This window comes from Gouania willdenowi, chromosome 5, assembly GCF_900634775.1.
Source record: "Gouania willdenowi chromosome 5, fGouWil2.1, whole genome shotgun sequence".
In the NCBI taxonomy this organism is placed as follows: domain Eukaryota; kingdom Metazoa; phylum Chordata; class Actinopteri; order Blenniiformes; family Gobiesocidae; genus Gouania; species Gouania willdenowi.
The window spans coordinates 13768197-13777407 of NC_041048.1; the positions used below are offsets into that span (position 1 = coordinate 13768197).

General features: G+C 38.3%; 1 pseudogene; it reads right to left on the bottom strand.

The window, feature by feature from the left end:
- Positions 1-538: 538 nt before the first annotated feature.
- On the bottom strand, positions 539-656 carry LOC114464152 (uncharacterized; annotated as a pseudogene).
- Between the last annotated feature and the right edge of the window lie 8555 nt (positions 657-9211).

A 9211-nucleotide genomic window follows, 5' to 3' on the forward strand; every position in this document is an offset into this window, starting at 1 on the left:
TTTTTGGTCAAAACCTATATGACATATACATATACAACGCTTTTTTTTGTTTTAAGACTTTGATGATTATTTGACTGCTTATAACACTAAAGCATCTTGCATGTATTATTTGACTTTTTTGCGGTAATGCATGAATTAGGGATGTCCTGATACAACTTTTTCACTTCCGATACAATGCCGATAATGCAGCCTTGAGTTATGGCCAATATCGATCCGATATCAGCACGAATCATACATACTTTTATTACTTATTTTGTAGTGTGGGATGCTAGAAAAGGCTTGATCAAGTGATGTTACTCAAACAACAATAATAATAATGCATCAATTTTATATAGCGCTTTATCATAGACACTCAAAGACGCTTTTACAGAATTAAGGCATTATTCTTTCACTCCACACTTAGTGGTGGCAAACTACTGTTGTAGCCACAGCTGCCCTGGGGCAGACTGACGGAAGCGAGGCTGTCATAGTGCGCCATTGGACCCTCCGACCACCACCAACACTCACAATGACAGATACCACTGCAGCGACTGCCACCCCACTGTGGCACTTGGAATTCTCAGTGGTCTCCCATCCAACTACTAACCAGGCCCAGACCTGCTTAGCTTCCAAGATCTAACAGGATCGGGCAATGACAGGCTGGTATGGCCACGACAGTAGGTATGAGAAAAACTGACCCATTTATTATTAACCAATTGGTTACATACATTTTAACCTTCAACATAATATCAACAGAATTCTAAAATTGAATGAATATAATATAATATAATATAATATATATATATATATATATTTAGATTTTAGATGCAGTCCGATAAAATCCGATATTCATTTTCTGGCTGATATCGGACTGATATCCGATATCAATATCGCATCTGGACACCGCTTAAAATGAATGTCATTTAAGGCAAAGCAGTTAAGTTGATTCAACCTAATATGCAAGGATGTATAAGCTCACTTCCCGGGCATCTAAATCATAATGCATCTAAGTTGGAACAAAAATCCAAATACTGCAGTTTGAATACTTTCAAGGCTGTTGCTATTGGTCCGGACCCGGACCTCAGACAATCTTGACTATTGTTTCGTCACTTAACTGTGCCCAGGGAAGGAGTGAGTGGTAATACCTAAAGCAGGTATTTGGGCTCAACGTGTCTAAAGTTAAGCCTAGTACGAGTTTTATTCCACATCCCAAGGCGTGCCAGTGCATTGTAGACCAGTGTATGTGCAAAAACCGCTACTGCAAACCCAGGAGCTGCTCCGGGCCCGCAGATGCAGCCAGGCCAGCAGAAAGAGTGGGGGCCAAGGAGCCCAAGGCCACCCCCCCAACAGCAGAGCAGCACCCCAGATGCCCCAGAGATCCCAGTCCAAGTAGCAGCCACCACCCCCCACACACACATCCGAGAAAGCCCCAAGGAGCCGAGCACCCAGCGCATCCCGCCACCAACCCCAACCCCCAACCCCAAGGCCCCCCGCCGACATCCCGCCCCCCCAATTTTTTTAATAATGTCAGTAAGCATTGCATTCTTTTTAAAACGATTGGTTCTGTTTTTAATCCGAGTCTGTCCACTTCACTGAAGATAACAATGGATTTTTTAATGATAAGGTTGCTTCTATTAGTGACAACATATCTCCCTCTTTATTGTGGTGTTTGATGTCCACTCAGTGCTCAGCTTTGTTTTGTCAGTTTGAGTCTGTGTCATTGTCATTGATCACAGGAATGGTTACCAAACTAAAACTCTCCTCCTGTCTCACAGACCCAGTCCCTCCTCGCTTTTTTAAAGAGGTTTGGGACACCATTGGATTTTCTGTCAAGGAGATCATCAACAGTAGTTTGACTTCTGGCATAGTGCCCTCCTTTTGTAAGAAAGCTGTTGTTGAGCCTCTGATTAAAGAACCTGGCCATGACCCTGTAATCTTAGCAAATTATCGCCTATTTTCCAAACTACCCCAGGTGTCCAAAATGTTAGAGAAATGCATTTTTGCACAGTTGCAACCTTTTTTAGATGAAAATGTCATTTTAGACCCAGTCAGGTTACAAAGCACTTTTAAAGGTTTTTAATGACCTGTTTTTAATGACTGATTCTGGAGGCTCTGCCATTTTAGTGCTTTTAGACCTGATGGCTGCTTTTGACACAGTCGACCACACAACTCTTTTAAACCGCCCAATACATTGCGTGGGTGTCAAGGGGATCGTGTTGGAATGCTTTAAATCCTACCTGTTGGGGTGGTCCTTCTCCGTCAGGCTGGGGGACTCCACCTTTTCTTCTGCCCCGCTTCATTGTGGAGTCCCCCAGGGGACTATCCTGGGACCCATTCTTTTTTCTTTGTACCTCCTCCCACTTGGATAGATTTTTAAGAAGCATGGCATGTCTTACCATTTCTACACTGATGACTGTCAAATTGACGTGCCTACTACCAAGAATGACCACAGCCCCCTGACACCCATGCTAGACTGATGTGATGTGATGAAAAACAGAAATCATGGTATTTGTATCAACCATCACTGACTTCGGATCGCTCAAAAATAATTTGCAGGTTATTTTGCTGCATGACATTGTTCAGTTGAACAACCTGCTTGAGCAGTAGGAGCGGTTTTATTTTCATCAGCATGATGAGGCTGTAAAGACCATCCATGACAGAGAAATTGATTTGCAAAAGAAGGAAAGTCTCATGGATGAACATCTACAGAGAAACACAGAAATGAGAAACACTCTCAAGAAGGCGGAGAATTACTCAAAAATCCAGAGAGACCAGTACAACCAACTGGTGGTGGAGAAGGTCAAAGCTTTGAAGATAATCGAGGCATTAAAGGAAGCGGACTGTCTTAAAGTGAGACAATACCAACATCAACTGACTCAGCTACAGACCGCCCTGGATGAAGCGCAGACACAACTTCAAGCCCTTCATACACAGAAAGACACACCCCAGCAGGAGGAGGAGGAGGAGGAAGCTCCAAAGATGAAATCACTATGGAAACGCTTCAAGTGCTGGTTCAAAAACTTAAGAGCCGCATCATAAAAAGAAGTCGATTAGAGGTGAAGATAATGATTCTTGGAGCATGAGAAACCAAGGATGAGAGACCACAGGCCCTGGAAGTAACCTCTGTCATGCTGTTGGATGTCACCTGGCCAGCAAATGGTGAAGCATCCAGATTTTTGGAGAGCACTTTGTATATTAGGAGTTATTACTTTAACATAACATAAGGATGATATGTGGAGCCTTTTCTCTTACACTGAACACTTCTTTTTCTCCACCTTTGTTTGAATGATGATGCTTTAAAATGTCCCTGAGATGATTCATTCTTGTAATTGTCACTAAATGAATATAGATGAATTGAAAAATTTAAATATGAAACTTTAATGCAGCCTTAGTGTCTTCCTTGTGTCAGTCACAAGTCTGAATAAATGCAGAGTTTTGTCTTAAACACAAAATCTTAAACCTTAATACAAATCACTCAAATAACACCAACGCTGTTGATCTGATATGTTGGTTTTATTTATTCAGTTAACTTTTATCTCCTGTCATGTTACATGTCAACTGCAGTCTTTCTCATCTTTCTGATCACTTTGAGAACCTACAAGGACACATCAATAATACATAAATTAAACCAAACCATATTATTTTAAAAAGAAGACTAATTGAACTGGCTGGATTTATTATGATACTGTTGGTTGATACTTGAAAACATTACATAAGGACATTCCATTTGTTGTTGCACATGACATGTACATAATATTAATATTATATTATTATAAATATAAAAAAATATTCAATTACATTTTAAATACAAAATATAGTGTGGTAATATTTAGATTTATATTCTCTATCACATTACATACATTTTTTATGCTCGTGTCAGTTTTAATATATTTATACCATTAATATACATATATTTATTAGGCTGTTACTATTGGTCCGGACCCAGACCTCAGACAATCTTGACTATAGTTTTGGCGCAGTAAGCCGAATGCTGATAGTTACGTCACTGCCGGACCCGTGTCCTTCTAGCTATAGTTTTGTATCCCTAACCCTAACCCAGGAAATACCCTAAAATGTTTCTTTTTTTCCCCTGTATATATGTATTTTTAAAAGTGGAATTTGCCATGTTAAATATGTTAAAATGAAAAAAATAAATAAATAAAATGTAACCCAGGAAATACCCTATAATATTTCATTCATCAAGGTGTAATTCCTACTTTCAACATATTGATATCTATGAAAACAGTAGCTCCTCTATCCACCTATCAAAGATTGTCAATTGGTTCGATACCTATCTTCTTATTTTAATTTGATTTTCTTTTTTTTCTTTTTTTGACTATGTAAATATATAGAATATCATAAGAAACAAAGAAAAAAACCAAAATTCTATACACAATTTTGCAATTCAGTCTACATTTGTGAAAAGGAGATGGAAGAAGTATATACGTAATTAATCCCACCCCATCCGTAAATTCCTTTTTTGTTAATAAACTAGCTTCTCTTTGTAATAACCACTTAATTTAGTTTTTGGCCTAAACATATATGACATACAGTCAGTCAATGTGTGCCTCTTAGATGCTTATAACACTAAAGCTTCTTACATATGTATTCTTTGACTATTTTGCAGTAATAAACGGTTAAGTTGATCAAACCTAATATGCAAAGATGTTTAAGCTCACTTTCATGGCACTCCGATGGTGAACTTGATACTAATAATGTATTTGTGCAACATACTGGAGCCAGCTACTAAGGTGTACAAGAGGTGGAGATTCAGAGTGTATTACGGTGCTTAAGACAGCTGTCAGATGTGTTAAGCCAAAGGTGCTCATACAGAATTACAAATCATCAATCACAGGGAGTTATTTTCATATTTCCTAAATAGACTCATAAGGTAATTTTTTCCCTCAGTGCATGGGAACCCTCGCAGCCTCTCCTGTTCTATCCATAGTTCGTAGCCTTTGGCGCCACTGGGTCCAGGAAGCACTGCCTTCTTCTCCTGGCAGCTGGTTCCAAGCATGGACAGACAGATGGATGATTGGATCGCATGGTCTAGTCATCCACGTTTAGCTCTCCGTCTTCTTCCTTTTCGTCGTTGGCTTCAAACAGCTATTTCTATATCTGTGTTCCAGTTGCACTTTTAGAATGGACTTTTGCTTCCGAATGCATCCCTCGTTGTAGGTCATTTGCACAGCTGCAGAGATGTGCTGCCTTCAGACTGAGACTTTAGCTCAGGGGTGTCGCATTTCATCTCAGGTGTCGGGAACTGATTATCATCTTTTATTTGTTATTTTTTCAACACAATGATCCGTGGGCGTTATATTTTGTATGGTATCTGCCTTTGCTAAATATGAAAGAGGATCTTTCACAGACTTCATGGCAGGATTGGGGTCAATTACATTTTAAAATTACAATTACGTCTTCAATTAGCCATGTTCAGTTACAATTCAATTACATCGACTGACATTTTTTTCAATTACAATTAAAACTAGAACTGCAAGCAGTTATAAAAGGGGGCCAAGCCTTCCCGTGCGATTTGGCCCCCAGGTTTTACAGAGCTTATGGGAGTACGTCACAAAGGATGACGGACTTGGGGCGATCAGGAGAGTCTGGAGTTTTGTATGTGCAAAGTCTGGTGCAGATAGAACTCAAACACCAGGAGGAGTTTGAAAAAGGAGGTTTTTGATGTGTAGTACTTACAAAGAGAAATATGCCGTGAGAGTGGGCGTGGCCTATGTCAAAAGATGTGACTCTATTTAGAGAACACGTATATATAAAGTTTATGATGTGATTTAAAATGTAATAGTTACAGCCCAAAACGTGTTTGCACCCATAATTTTTGGTATTGGTGGTCTGTGTGCTCTTCTACATATACCCTGTACATTTCACAGTCCTCAACATAATGCTTGAGCTGAAATAAATATTTGTTGTTTATGTTGTAATAAGCCACGTTCATTATGACCAATTGTGAACAACTTTGAGATATGGCCTCAGGAGCGACCCAAGGTCATACCCACCAAATTTGGAAAAAAGTGGTTTTGCCATTTAAGAGATATACATTTCCCATATTTGCAGCGCCCCCTAGTGGCCTAAATTATTCAGATTTGGCGCATACCCCCACAGTCACATGTCAACCAAAGATCTCAGATTTGGTGTTGTTAGCATTTATTTTGACCGAGATATGCAACAGTTCACGTTTTTATAGCGAGCTAGAAAACTTTATTTGTTAATAATTTGCGCATATTTTGACCGAACAAAATTCTCCATAGATCTTTAGATCAAGTCCAACTGAAGACTCTGCGTGCCAAGTTTCACGCTGATTGGACCAAACCCCAAGGAGGAGTTTGAAAAAGTAGGTTTACCCGTTTTCGTGATTTTTGCACCGACAAAACTCTTGGCGGAAATTGGCGTGGCCTAGCCCAGGTGATTCAGTGCTATTCAGGAATCTGTGGATATAAAGTTTTTGAATCTGCGACATACGGTGTGGGAGTTATAGGCCAAAACGTGTTGACCTTGGTTATAGCGCCACCTGCTGGCAAACATGTGAGTTTTTGCATCCAAGGTACGTGGAAGGGTCTGGACCAACTCTCCAAAGGGCACCGCCCTCCCTTGCACGGTTTAGCCTGCAGCAAAACTTTTACCAGGGGAAAAATAATAATAAAAATCCTTACGAATACAATAGGGTTCCGAGCACCGCATGGTCCTAAGAACATACGCGGTCCCCAGGCCCCACGGGCTTGGCCCCCTAATTAAAATTACACTTTTTATTTTTTCCTGAAAGTTAATTACAATTATGTTCTAAATTACTAAATTTCAATTTAATTAATCACAATTACTGAGCCTTTGATATATAAGCCCATAAAACTTAACCTTCCTTGCTTTCTGTAAGCATCTCTTATGATAACGGATCAATTTTGACCCATGTCAATCAGCTGTAAAATATTCTATGAAGTATTATCTATCATCTAATTTGTTTCTCATCTTTAGGTTACCTTGTTCGTCTTCCTAATCAATGAAAATATTGGTTTTAATGATTTTAATGTGCTTTTTTGTGCTAGTTTACTCCCTCTATTTAAATTTTTGGTAAAATGATCCTCAAGATAATTAACATGTAAACTTGATGTGAAACATGCTTTTATAATTATTAATTACATATGTGTAAGCTATAGAACTTATACGACAAACATTTTGTCATTAAAAGCATTGATAATCTGTTTTTATGTAAGTAAATAGAGCTGTTCTAAAGGTGGTCAGTGACCTCAGTGATGGAGGCAGATGGTTCCAGTCTGATGTAGCTTTGAAACAACCAAAATAACAGGTCAGAGTGGAGGTTTTATCTAAAGCTGCTGCATCTGGGCTTGCAGGAGGATATGGCTGACTTGTGCATGTGCTTATATATATATATATATATATATTTGTGTGTGGCCCGCTTGTGAAACTCCCTTCGACATTGAAGTAATCTGCTGTGGTCTGAAAAAAGAATCACACATACAGTCGCTGCCTCTTATCTCCCTCCTCTGATCCATGTTCTCTCCAACACATGGAGGACAGCGACAAAACATGTTATTTTACACATTTGTAGACAGGATTACATTTTATACAGTGAGACTGCCTTGTGCAAAAGAGGAATTAGGGCATCGTCATTAAAGATAATTATGATTTCTGAGTACAAAACCTTTTCTTTCGGATACAACGTTTTTGTGTGAACCTCAAGGTTTTAGTTTAAGACCTTTCAGTAATTTGAAGCTCACTAGTTTGGTTTTACCATTTGCTTTTAGAAAAAATAAACAATGAAATGTCCTATTCGTTTTGATGTTCTCTGGTCCATTTAGAAAAAAAAAAAAAACATGTTTTTTTGTTTTTGTTTTTAGATGTTGTTAAATAACTTTTTTTTTTTCTTACAGATTTAATCTATGTCTCGCCACATTTAACAAATCTGAGATTAAATTCATAATATTTCGAGAACAAAGTCGTAATTTTATGAGAATAAAGTCGTAATTTTATTGAAGTCAAAGTATTTCAAGATTAAATGTAATATTTTGAGAATAAAGTCATAATTTTATGAAAAAAAAGCTGGATCTCAAAAAACTCAATTAACTAATGTTATAGCGCTCGGAACTCCCTGTTGAAGTGAACGCAAGTTACACCGATAGCCCTTAAATTTCTCCTCCACTGAAGAAGCTATTTGCTTCTCTGGTTCTTTCTTTACAAACGTAAACGTCTGAAAAGCGGCTTTAAAGTCCTTAAACTGGTCACAGTGTCGTGATGATGGTCAAAAGGCTCAGTATTTCATCATGTATGAAACTTAAAGAGAAGTATAATCTCACTAAATGCTCCATGTTCTCCATAACACATGAGTGACCGCAACACAGACATGATCCTGTTTGTATTTCAATTGTAATCTGGAAATATTATGACTCTAATCTCAAAATATTACGACTTTAATCTCGTAGTGGCCAGATTATTATTATTTTTCATTTTAATGTGGCCCTAAAATGCCAGCGTAATTTCTTAAGTAAGCTCCACCTCCACTCTAAAGAGGTTGTGTTTTTTGTTTTTTTTACACTTGTGCAGTTTAAAAATATAAAAGGCTTAAGAGCAACCTTAAAAACTCATCTTGTAAATTTCACAACTTGCAACGGAATCAGAAAGAAACACTTTTTTTTAGGAAGTTTGCCATGTTGTGTGCATGCATGTGTGTTTTAATGGTGCTGTGCGTCACTTGGCCTTGACTTATAGTTTTAATTAAACCTCAGGCACGTCTGAACTGGCAACACACACACACACACACCGACTCAGAGGTTGATCTGTTATTGCATTTTGGTTTATTGCTCATGGAAAATGGCCCATTATGTTAAATTTTACTGAACACACACACGCACACACACACACACACACACACACACACACACACACACACACACACACACACACACACACACACACACACACACACACACACACACTTTGATGTCCCTATCAGTAAAAATTTACTAAAATGCATACTAAATTATACATTTTTAAGCATTTCCTTTTTTGGATTTTTATTGATTTATATATTTTTGTATTGGAAATCGTCAAGTTCAGGTTGCGTTACTCATGCAGTAACTTTTGTTCCATGTTTGTAACAAGGTTCAGGTGCCTGTGCTGCTGTGAAACACTGAAATTACTCAGACGTGTTTAAATTATCTGTAGGGCAGGAAATGTGTCAGATCAGATGGAAATGGGGAATATT